The sequence below is a fragment of the Moschus berezovskii genome, chromosome 24 (assembly GCF_049115385.1).
Source record: "Moschus berezovskii isolate FMDL1 chromosome 24, NW_MosBer_1.0, whole genome shotgun sequence".
In the NCBI taxonomy this organism is placed as follows: Eukaryota; Metazoa; Chordata; class Mammalia; order Artiodactyla; family Moschidae; genus Moschus; species Moschus berezovskii.
In genome coordinates, this window is record NC_142483.1 from 52,411,394 (window position 1) to 52,424,726 (window position 13,333).

General features: G+C 40.8%; 1 non-coding gene across 1 annotated transcript; it reads left to right on the forward strand.

Moving 5' to 3' along the window:
• The first annotated feature begins 519 nt into the window (after positions 1-519).
• On the forward strand, positions 520-592 carry TRNAK-UUU (transfer RNA lysine (anticodon UUU)). Its single transcript has one exon. It is a non-coding gene; the product is annotated as a tRNA-Lys (tRNA).
• Positions 593-13,333: the final 12,741 nt, after the last annotated feature.

The following is a 13,333-nucleotide window of genomic DNA, read 5'->3' on the forward strand; positions in this document are numbered from 1 at the left end:
TTGGGGAACTACCATCTCACAAGCTGACAAAAGGGTAAAGGGAAACAGGATACCTTAAAAACCAAAATAATTTTTAAAAAATTATTAACTTATGAAAAGATCATTACCCTATTAACACAAACCACTTCTGACCCCCATCTTTCACTTTTCACAAAGGCTTTCCCTCCCAGTTTTATTTTTATGATTTATTCTCATCCAAAATACCATTCTACTTCTTTCCCTATGAAATGATTATGTTGACAGTAATATATTATACATTATCATTAATCAATCTTCAGAACTTCTCTTTCTCTTTCAATGCATGCAGGAAACAGACAGAGAAAGAGAGAGATTTCTGTAGGTGGATCTATCCATCCATCCATCCATCAACACATTTCCACTGCCTTTGTCAGTTATCTATGCTAAAGTTAAGGTCACCTATTTAGGAACAAATAGGATCAGCAAAGAGGAGCCTGGCAAGCTACCGTCTACAGAGATGCAAAGAGCTGGACATGACTGAGCCACTAACACTTTCACCTTGCCCAGACGGCTCAGTCAGTAGAGCATCAGACTTTTAATCTGAAGGTCCAGAGTTCAAGTCCCTGTTTGGGCGTCTACTACTGTGGGTTACCCTGGTGGCGCAGATGGTAAAGAATCTGCCTGCAATGCAGAAGACTCAAGTTCAATCTTTGGGTCAAGAAGATCCCTTGGTGATACTCCAGTATTCTTGCCTGGAGAATTCCAAGGACAGAGGAGTCTGGTGGGCTACAGTCCATGGAGTCACAAAAAGTCAGACACCACTGAGTGACTTTTACTTTCACTGATATTTAGGATGGAAACATTTCAAAAGACACAGATGAAACAGAACGTTGACCTGCAAAACTTCCTTTCTCAGCAAAAGCAGCTCCTTTCGGTCATAGGAGGAATCCAGCCTCCACTGCATGAAGACATTCAATGACCTTTTCCAGGGACAAGTTCTTCAAAAGAAGATACTGATTCACCTCTAAGCCAAAATGTAGTACACTCCATGGTCCCTTGGCATATATGTCATATAAGGTGACTTAAATCCCTGCTGAACCAGGGAGACACTTAACATTTGACTCTAGGAGGAATGTGGAGAATACTGGTGGAAATGAGATTCTAAGGGTTTTAGACAAAAGAGTTCAAAATATAGGGGGTGGATTTAAAGGTTTCTTAGTTGGTATATTGAAGCTTGAGTTCAGTAGTGTACTAACTTCAACAAGATTGAGATTCCACAACTTCTCTGCTATACCATAGGGAAAGAATCTTAAAGGTGGAGGGATATGGGAATGTTGAAATAGACTCTACACCTCAGGGGAGCTGAGATGAAACTCTTCACTAAATCAATAAAAAAAAATACAAAAAAAAAAAAAGAGGCATCAGCATCCTTAACAACCTCTGTTATGATTGATTATCTACCATGGTCTCTTCAGTCTGAAGATACAGGGGGGATTTGGGCTCCAATGTCAACGTTATGAATCTGGGTTTTCTATTTTAGTGAGAAAAATATGACCCTGGAGTGGCAGATGCCACATGGTGGCACTTAATCATCCCTAACAAGGTGGGTGCAATTATGGCAACAGTCCACAGGGCAGAGTTATAATCAAAGCGTTTTGACTTTCAGGATATATGAATTTCACAGAGTCAATAGGAATGAAACAGATGGGAAACTTACTAGGATGTTACTTGACTTATATAATCAGATCAATTCTATATCAATGGAGAGAAAACTGATTGAGTTTCTATAGTCACTGAATAAAATTGGAAAATGAATGCCTGGGAAGTATAGGGAGGAAGTACTTGGATATTCCTTTTGGAATAGGAAGAGAATGAGAATATATTTGTATAACATGAAAATGCTAACAGGTTGCATTCAGTGTGATGGGGGCTGTCAATACCGAGGTGGAAAAAAGGACTTATCCAATAGGATTTATCCTGGGGCTTTCAGCAAGTCTCTTTCTTCAGCTATCCCAGGAACTGAGGATATTGGACTCATGAAAAAAGCAGCCACTTCGGTGGTGGCAGAGGTTCCATGTAGCATGAAACCTATATGAAATCCCCTCACCATAGCTGATCTGACTGCTGTACCTACTGAGAGTGCAAATTGCCAATGCTGCTGCTGCTGTTTAGTCACTAAGTTGTGTCTGAATCTTTGCAACCTCACGGACTGTAGACCACCCGGATCCTCTGTCCATGGAATTCTTCAGGCAAGAACACTGGAGTGGGTTGCCATTTCCTTCTCCAGGGAACCTTCCTGACCCAGGGATTGAACTCAGCTCTTCTGCAATGGCAGGCAGATTATTTACCACTGAGCCAACAGGGAAGCCCATAGCAGAGGTCAAATCCAAGCACCCATACAGAATCATTTCCAACATTGATGGGCAGAGGGGACAAGACAGCCACCTCGTTGATTACATAGGACATTTTCCATCCTGGGGAGAAAAGCAACCTGTCCTTATAGAAATAGATACATCTTCTGAATGCAACTTTGTCTTCCTTGTCCTAGATTTTTCCATCAGGTCATCTTAGACTGACAGAATGACTTATTCATACACTATTTTTCAATGGTGGAGAACTTCATTTTACATGAAAGTAGGTGATGGGCTCAGATAAGCAGATGACACCACCCTTATGACAGAAAGTGAAGAGGAACTAAAAAGCCTCTTGATGAACGTGAAAGAGGAGAGTGAAAAGGTTGGCTTAAAGCTCAACATTCAGAAAACTAAGATCATGGCATTTAGTCCCATCACTTCATGGGAAATAGAAGGGGAAACAGTGGAAACAGCGTCAGATTTTATTTTGGGGGGCTCCAAAATCACTGCAGATGGTTATTGCAGCCAGGAAATTAAAAGATGCTTACTCCTTGGAAGGAAAGTTATGACCAACCTAGACAGCATATTAAAAAGCAGAGACATTACTTTGCCAACAAAGGTCCGTCTAGTCAAGGCTATGGTTTTCTAGTAGTCATGTATGGATGTGAGAGTTGGACTGTGAAGAAAGCTGATCGCTGAAGAATTGATGCTTTTGAACCGTGGTGCTGGAGAAGACTCTTGCGAGTCTCTTGGACTGCAAGGATATCCAACCAGTCCATCCTAAAGATCAGTCCTGGGTGTTCATTGGAAGGACTGATGCTAAAGCTGAAACTCCAATACTTTGGCCACCTGATGTGAAGAACTGACTCACTGGAAAAGACCCTGATGCTGGGAGGGATTGGGGGCAGGAAGAAAAGGGGATGGCAGAGGATGAGATGGCTAGATGGCATCACAGACTCAATGGACATGAGTTTGGGTAAACTCTGGGAGTTGGTGATGGACAGGGAGGCCTGGCGTGCTGTTGTTCATGGGGTCGCAAAGAGTCAGACACGACTGAGCAACTGAACTGAACTGAGGTGATGGTCTTAATACCTATTGTGTTCAGTTGTCTCTTCGTGTTCCATCACCCAAAGGCAATTGGATTCCTACAATGGTGACATGGCCTATTAGAGAAAGAGTCTTGCTATCAGTTGAGAGATACAACCACACAGGTTGGGATACTGTTAAGGGTGTGTGTGCTTAATTGCTCAGTCACATCCATCCAACTCTTTGCGACCCTTTGGACTATACATAGCCCACCAGGTTCTCTGTCCATGGGATTTTTCAGGCAAGAATACCAGAATGGGTTGCCATTATCTTCCTCCAGGATATCTTCCTGACTCAGGGATCAAAACTGAGTCTCCTATGTCTCCTGAATTGCAGGCAAATTCTTTACCTGCTGAGCTACTCAGGGAAGCCCTTAAAGAATGTGAGATACTCTTTAAACCAGTGGCCAATATATGGTGGCATTTCCCTATAAAATACATGAGTCCAGGAACTTAGGGTAGATATAGGAGGATTTGGGAGCTTCTCTAGTAGCTTAACTGGTAAAGAATCCACCTGCAATGCAGGAGACCCAGGTTCAATTCCTGGGTTGGGAATATCCTTTGGCGAAGGGATAGGCTACCGAGTCTAGTATTTTTGGACTTCCCTGGTGGCTCAGATGGTAAAGAATCTGCCTGCAATGCGGGAGACCTGGGTTCAATCCCTGGGTTGGGAAGATCCCCTGGAGGAAGGCATGGCAACCCACTCCAATATTCTTGCCTGGAGAATCTTCATGGACAGAGGAGCCTGGCAGGCTACAGTCTGTGGTGCAAACAGTTGGACACGACTGAGCAACTAAGCATAGTACAGAGGAAGATTCTACTCACCTACCTAGTAAGTCACAGAATTTTTGCTTTTTGTCCTTAAAACCATGATTTTGGCTAATTTAAGTTCCTAGATGCTAAGAGAGGAATATTTCCATCACAAGACATATTTATGGTCCCCCAAATTATAATCTGAGAATATTCATTTGCCAATTTGGTCTTCTTATGCAGATGAACTGAAAAGCACAGCACAAGGCAAAGGTTCCATTTGCCAAAGAGAAATTTCATCATTGCTACACAACACATGCAGGAAAGTTTGTGTTGAACCCAGATGATTCATGTGGAGACCCACAGAACTTCAGTGTCTTTAATGGTGGCCCCATCATCTGGGTGAATACCCAGGCTTATCTGCTATTTTAATCTTTTGTAGTGGGAAGATGTTCACCAGTATTTCTAAAATTAGGCAAAAATTGAACAGTTTAAAAAAAGTGTTACAAGAGTTATACACATAATACTATGGAAAAAAAATGAAAAGGAATTAAAAATTTGCCTGAGCTTTAAAATGCAATAAAAATTGGTGTGTGTCAAGGTCAGGAAAGCAGGAGACAAAGGAAAACTTTGCGGAGTAAAACGGGATGGAATAGCTGAAGTAGAAAAGCTTCTTGCTGTGTTACGAAGATATGTTCACAGTCATGCATGGAATGAACAGGTGGGCCTGAAGCCCTCTATTCTAGTCTTGGGACTGTCCTGAGACTATAAAGAATCAAGAAGAGGGGCTTTCCTGGTGGTCCAGTGGCTACGTCTCTGTGCCCCCAGTGCAGGGGGCATGGGTTCAGTCCCTTGCTGTGGAGCTAAGATCCACATGCTTTATAGCATGGCCTAAAAAGACAAAAAAGAAAAAAGAAAGAAACAAGCAGAGAAATGATGTGATCAGACACATCTTAAACAGATTTCTGGAAAAGCACCTAGAAGGTGAATAAATATTCACTAACTGAGTAAATTAAAAACTGGAGCAATAAGATTGAAAATGAAAAAGTACAGCTAGGAGGTTACTAACATTGTTGAAGGAAAGGATGCTGAAAGCCAAAAAAACCAAAATGCATATTTATGCACGATGAAAACTACATTCAATCTTTTGTGACCTTCAATTGGTAATGAAATAAGATGGGTAATGCCAAAAGTGGCTGTTAATTCCAGATTCTTCTAAGTCATCTTTTAAAGAATACCTATATAAGAAGAGAATCCATCACTTAAAACAGAAAACAAAAACAGTGACACATAGGGAAAAAAAGAGATTTTTCTCTCTAACTTTAAAAACACAATGAAATACACTGCACCATTTTGTCAAGGTGTCTGAAATAATTTATTGCCAGTACAGTTTGCATCTAGACGGGCCCAATGCTACAAAGAACTAGTATTATTTTTTGCAATAAATCATATAATTGCACTATCCTTGGCTAGGAGTACCTAAACATTATTGAATTATAGGTTCCAAGCTGATATTTTGACATTTCCAAGAATCAAAAGGTCATAAAATTACTCCTATATGGCAATATGAAGTACATTTTACCCTTGGGAATATATCTAGAAAGAATCTAGAAGAAAGTCATTCAATGACATCTTGTATTTGGTGGAGACAGGGGGTGACCATCATAATTAAGATGAGCAACAGCAATATTTACCTCTATAGTCACTAATGCTCACTATTATTATATTTAAACAGCAGGCATCAAATGATGCAACAGCTGACAGCATAGGAGCTGACGCAGGCAGTATGCTCTCTTGTGGATACCAGAATTCCCAGAGGCAAATTACTCAACCCTGCTGAGCCTCACTTCCTTAAATTGGACAAGGAGGATAATAATACTTGCAGGGTAGTTAAGAGGATTAGAGATTGTTTGCTTTCAGTGCTAAGCAAAATTTCTATTGCAAAACCCCTATTATTCAGGCATTAAATCTTGCAGAGACATTCGTAAAGTGAGGTTCCATTTTTTTTTAAAATGGGTATAGTATGCTGTGCTAGGCAACCTCTGAAAAGAACCATCTCTTATTACATGTGAGCCTGTCATCCCCCACCCCCATCCCCCCACCAGTGCTGGCTGGCCTAGTTACTTGCTTCCAACCAATAGAATATGGTAAAGCAGGTGATTTGTTATGCAGCAATAAATAACTCATACATAAGCATGAAAAATTTACATAGCAAATGGACCCCCCAAGCTTGTTCACCAGTACAAGAAAAAATGGGTTATATCTGCAGGATGGAATACAATACAGCAATCAAATGAAATGAAAAACAAGCGCTTAAGCAACTGCAAGGATGACACAAACAATATTGAGCAGAAGAGCAAGATGCAAAAATATATGGGTATATTTCTCTCTTTTGGAGAAGGAAATGGCAACCCACTCCAGTGTTCTTGCCTGGAGAATCCCAGGGACGGGGGAACCTGGTGGGCTGCTGTCTCTGGGATTGCACAGAGTCGGACACGACTGAAGTGACTTAGCAGCAGCAGCAGCACCAGGGTTCTTTTTGAGGTGATTAAAATGTCTTGAAATTGTGGTGACAGTTATACATACCTATGAATGTACCAAGTCATTGCACTGTACTTTGACATGTGTGAATTATTGAGTTGTGCACTGGATCTCAATGAAGACTTTTTCTTTAATAGGACCATTTTTTTTCTTTTTTCTTTTTGGCTCTACCACACGGCATGTGGGATCTTAGTTCCCCAACCAGGGATCGAACCCCAAGCCTGCTCCCCCTGCACTGGAAGGAGAAGTCTTAACCACTGGACCACCAAGGAAGTCCACTCAAGGAAGACTTTAAAAGAGAAAACAGTTTTACGTAGTTGTGTGAAGATATCAGGTTCTCTGTTCTTTTCCATTGATCAAGGTGTTAACCCCTCTAAACACATACTGTATAATAGCGTAATTCCTCCCACTTTACTCTTCATTTTCTGAACTTTTGAAATTCTAGTCCCTTTACCCTTTTTGTTTAAGTTTTAGAATAACCTTGTCTATAGAATAAAATCTTGTCAAATAAAATCTTACCAAGCTTTTTGGCAGCATCTACGTCTGTATCTACAGCTCATTCTATGTCTATATTTATGTCTATGTATCTATTCCATCCATCTGCATATTCACTTATAGACACACATTTTCTTGGCTCCATTTTCCTGGAGAACCCTGTTACTAGTACAATGTCACAAAGAAACTTCCCAAAAAAACAATCTCTCCGTGTATATTTCAGACAGTCTCTATTTCAGACAACCATGTATCCCAAAGAAACGCTAGTCATACCCCGTGGCTTGACTCTGAGTGATGCGTCCAGAAAACCACCCTATTGTTTCTGGTTGTTGCTGTTGTTGTTACTGCTTTTCCTGAAACCATGTGGTCCAAATCCTTCCCCTCACAAGATAAATGAGGAGTGACTTCTGAAATTCAGGGATTCTGAACAGAAAATCTCTCCACGAAACAAAGGAAGAGTGACTGCAACAACCTTCCAAATTCACGAGGAAAGGACCATGTCCAAGATGTAGAGGGATCCAAATGGATGGAGCTGGAGCCAGAGTAACTGTTAAAAATACACCAAAATCACTGCAGATGCTGATTGCAGCCATGAAATTAAAAGACGCTTGCTCCTTGGAAGGAAAGTTATGACCAACCTTGATAGTATATTAAAAAGCAGAGACATTACTTTGCCGACCAAGGTCCGTCTAGTCAAGGCAATGGTTTTTCCCGTGGTCATGTATGGATGTGAGAGTTGGACTGTGAAGAAAGCTGATCGCCGAAGAATCGATGCTTTTGAACTGTGGTGTTGGAGAAGACTCTTGAGAGTCCCTTATACTGCAAGGAGATCCAACCAGTCCATTCTAAAGGAGATCAATCCTGGATGTTCATTGGAGGGACTGATGCTAAAGCTGAAACTCCAATACTTTGGCCACCTCATGAGACGAGTTGACTCACTGGAAAAGACTCTGATGCTGGGAAAGGTTGGGGGCGGGAGGAGAAGGGGACGACGGAGAATGAGATGGCTGGATGGCATCACCGACTCTGTGGACATGAGTTTGAGTGAACTCCGGGAGTTGGTGATGGACAGGGAGGCCTGGCGTGCTGTGATTCATGGGGTCGCGGAGAGTCGGACACGACTGAGCGACTGAACTGAACTGAACTGAACTGATATGAATTTGCCCCAGGTTTACATAAGTTCCCCCTCCTGAACTCCCCTCCCACCTCCCTCCTCCCTTTATCCTCCCTCTGGGTCATCCCCGCATGCCAGCCCCGAGGAAAAAAAAAAAAATACACATCATGAGAAAGTCCAACATGAACTACTACTTTACATAAGTAAATAAACAACTAATTAAAACAAACTGTTCACCAACTGAGCAGGGTAACTGTGCTGATCCAAGGAAATAGGAAGTGACTGGTGAGGCATAGCAGATAGCCATTTCCCCCCCTCTATCTGGTGTCAGGAGTAGCTCATAAGTCAAAAGCAAGTCAATGATCCATAGCCAGATCCTGAATGCTGTCATAGAGAGTGACTACCCTGCAGCTATAAAACTCAGCGGATACGTCTTAGTACCCATCTATTCTTGAAGACCACGAAAGTATTTCAGAAGGTCCCACTAATGTTACTGTCTCTCATTGACTTCCTTTTCTCCCCTTCTGTTTTGTCCATATCCATTTTCTGATATCTTTCTGATAGGCTGTGGGAAGGAGAGATATCACTGAAGTTGATGGGATATGTCATGAGTTCAGAGAGAAGAAGCTTCTGCTCTGTCATAATGCACGAGGGTGGTCTCAGGGCTTCAGCTGCATGTACCAAGTTGTACCACTAAAGGCTAAAATAGCCCAACTAGAGCCAAGCAGATGAAGTCTAGTAACAAGGAGAATATGTCATAAGCAAAGCTGTAGTGGATGGTACAATATCACAGAAGATATTGTAGATGAATATTGTGTAGATGAATAACCTAGTAATTTCAGATTGCCTTTATGGACTGGTTTTGGCTAGGGGCAGATGAGTAATGCATGAAAGCATCACCAACATTAAGGTCCAAGGATGTATTAGTCCATCTTCCTTTGTAACATACAGATATGGATTCAGTTTCAAATGTTGTTTAGTCACTCAGTTGTGTCCAACTCTTTGTGACCCCATGGATGCAGCACACCAGGCTTCCCTGTCCTTCGCTGTCTCCCAGAGTTGGCTCAAAATCAAGCCCCTCAAGTTGGTGATGCCATCCAACTACCTCATCTTCTGTCCTCCCCTTCTCCCCCTGCCTTCCATCTTTCCCAGCATCAGGGTCTTTTCCAATGAGTAGGCTCTTCACATCAGGTGGCCAAAGTACTGGAACTTCAGCTTCAGCATCAGTTCTTTCAATGAATATTCAGGGTTGATTTCCTTTAGGATTAATTGGTAAGTCCAAATTTTATTCCAATTATCATAATTTTGTTCCCTCTCTGGATGCTCAGACTATTTGACAACTACATTGGTGTCTATCAATATCCACTTTAGGTCAGACAATGCTTTAACATTCTCTGTTTCTATATAAGGAATCATATATATGAAAGAGGAATAGATAGATCTTTCTCTCCTTTTGTCTCTACTTACTTATTAGACTGACTTCAGTCCTAACTATGGGATCCTAAGGCATTGTACTTCTGTCTTCAGTATCTTGTAAAATCAATACTGAAATCACTAAAAATAGCCTCCCAACTTTATATCTGCCTCCTGGGTCCTTTCATCACAAAATGGTTGTTAATGAATCTTATAAAAGGCTTAGTGAACATTAATATTAGAGTACCTGCAATGATGTGTTAATTAAAATTAAGTCCCTTTTTCATTTGAGATGTGACCGGGAAGAAAATTTGACACAGGCAAAACATCACTTGAATTTTAATTAAAGAGAATTTAGGAGTGGGTGCACCTCATATAATCGCAATTGCCCACATGTCCTGTAGACAGAATGCCTTCCTGATTTGATCAGAAACAGCACATGATAGCTGAGGGTGACTCCATGTCATGGGGCAGCCTCTCACTTCTTCATAGCAACACACCAGTGTCACTATGAGTTTAATACTTAAAATTTGTTGATTTCATATTTGCGTGCATGTATGCTAACTAAAATTAATTAATTTCAATTGCATACACCAATTACAACATCAGACTCATTCTCTAACATATTATTCCTCACTGATTACACACCCAGTCAGACTGCTTTAATCTCTCATTTTGTATTTTAAAGTCAAACAATAATATGTATCTCTAATTAAGTTCGCTTACTTATCTTACTTCTGATTGAATCATGTTTTAATATTTTATGACACCAGCCGCCTTTAATCACCCTCTCTGATAGCATTTGCCTCTGTGCTTGTTTTCCTTGCCTTGTTTATCTTAATGTGAGTTCTAAGAGTGTTTTCTTTCCTAGTGCTGTTTGGGAGTAAAGTTTCTAGATTTCTTTGTTAGGAACTGGGGTTAAAGTGAGGAGAAAATAGCTTTGGGATGATGAGGGAAACTGATGAGATTATGTCATGTAAAAAGGTTATTAAGGGCTATTTTTTTTCTCTGTAGTTTCCTGTGAGTAAAATATTTTGCATTTATAATGGTTTTATCTTAGAGAAACTGAACCTAAACATTTCAGACCTCAACAAAGTTATGATGATCTCATTATACACTGATCTTTCCCTTTGCGATAGGAATCATAAAATAATGAAGTGGAATTAACACTGGGTGACTATTTACCACATGCAGAGCTTTACAATTATGATGTTACTGTGTCCTTATAAAATGCCACAGCTAAGGGGAACAAAGGAAACACGCAGCTGAGAGAACTGAGGGCCGGAAAGGTTGAGAAACAGCGTGTGTGGCAGGGCATAGGGCTCTGAAGGTGCAGAGCCAGGTTTCAAAGGTAGTTCCAGCCTAAAACCCCACCCATTCTATCAGAATACGACATCGGCTTCTCTCCTTCCCAACCAATTAGCTGCCCTAATTTGTTTTTTTCTATTGCCTTTTCAAAAATTTTTATATATTTAAATTCTTATATAATTTGTAAAGGTTACTTTCCATGTACAGTTATTACAAAATATTAATACTGACTATATTCCCCATGATGTACAACCCATTCTTGAGCCTGTCTTATACCCATATGTGTGCCTCTATCCCTAAACATTGTAAAAATTAAATTCAGATTCATAGAGTCAGTGATTTGGGATCCAGTGGTTAGAGCCCTTGGGACAGAATGTGACCAGAGATGGGCTGCTTAGCTCCACTCTCCTTCCCTTTTTCCTCACTGTCCCTGCTTCCTTCATTAGATCTCAGGAAAGTCAGCGCAGGTCATGGAGTGCAGGGGGTGGGGAGAGGAGAAACAGTCACGGGCAAGAGGAAGTAAGTTCAGGGCCTTCTTTACACTTATTGATCGAGTCTCCCACCATGGATTACTCTATAGCACAGACCGTTATAGACTATGAGTGAGGTAATTCTTCTGAAGAGTTAAAAATGAAAACAAGTTACATGAACCTTGGTTAGATAAACATAACAAGGGGATAATGATTAAAATGAAAAGATAAAAAGTAGAACGTAAGTGGGAAAGGCAAATAGGAAAACTAAAACAAATGTGCTAGTTGTTTAGAGAGAAGAAAAAGAGAGGAACACTTTTTTTTTTTTTCTAAGACAAAAACACAAAAGACCTCTCAGACTGTTGTTTTGAAGTATGACAATATGGTACCAGGCCTTCCCTGGTATCTCAGCTGGTAAAGAATCAGCCTGCAATGCAGAAAATCACCTGCAATGCAGGAGACCCAGGTTTTATTCCTGCGTTGGGAAGATCCCCTGCAGAAGGAAATGGCAACCCACTCCTATATTCTTGCCTGGGAAAACCCATGGACAGAGGAACCTGGCAGGCTATAGTCTATGGGGTCGCAAAGAGGCTAATGTAACTTAGCAACTAAACCACCACAACCAACACCAATACAGTACCAAGAGACCTAGTAAATTATGGTGCAAAAAAGTATATAAAAGGACAACAAAGAAAATAATAGACATTTTGGACTACATCAAAAGTAAAAACATTACCTTTGAATAGCAAAGTGAAAGGGTCAACCTATGGAATGTAAGAAATATTTGCGAATTACAAATTTAATGAGTCCAGTATCTAGAATATTTAAAGTATACTTAAAAACCAAACAACAAAAAGACATACAACCCAGTTTAAAAATGGGCAAAAGGCTTGAATAGACATTTCTCCAAAGTAGATAGATAAATGGACAACAAGCACACGAAAAATGCTTAAAGTTGTTAGCCATTCAGTTCAGTACAGTTCAGTTGCTCAGTCGTGTCCAACTCTTTGTGACCCCATGAATCACAGCACGCCAGGCCTCCCTGTCCATCACCAACTCCCGGAGTTCACTCAAACTCATGTCCATTGAGTCGGTGATGCCATCCAGCCATCTCATTCTCTGTCGTCCCCTTCTCCTCCTGCCCCCAATCCCTCCCAGCATCAGACTCTTTTCCAGTGAGTCAACTCGTCGCATGAGGTGGCCAGAGTATTGGAGTTTCAGCTTTAGCATCAGTCCTTCCAATGAACACCCAGGACTGATCTCCTTTAGAATGGACTGGTTGGATCTCCCTGCAGTCCAAGGGACTCTCAAGAGTCTTCTCCAGCACCACAAATGCAAATCAAAACACAATGAGATGCCTATTCATACCAACCAGAATAGTGATAATAAGAAAAACAGAAATGACAAGTGTTTGTGAAAATGGGGAGAAACTGGAAAGCTTGCATACTGCTAATGAGAATGCAAAATGGTGTAGCTGCTCTGAATAGCAGCTTGATAGTTTCTTACAAAGTTAAGCAATTCTACTCCGAGGTGTATACCCTAGAGAACTGAAAGCAGGTGCTCAAGTGAATACTTGCACTGATACGTTAAGGGGGCTTTATTCACAAAAGGCAAATGCCCTTCAGTGGGAGAATGAATAAAGAGCTGCAATATGTTCATACAATGAAATATTAATCTGCTACAAATAGGAAAAAGTAATGATATATGCTACAATGTGAATAAAACTCAAAAATATTAGGTTACGAGAAAGAAATCAGACACAAAAGGTCACAGAGTGTATGAGAAGTGATTGCTTAATGGGTACAGTGTCTTCTTTGAGGGTATCATTTTAGAATTAGATAGAGC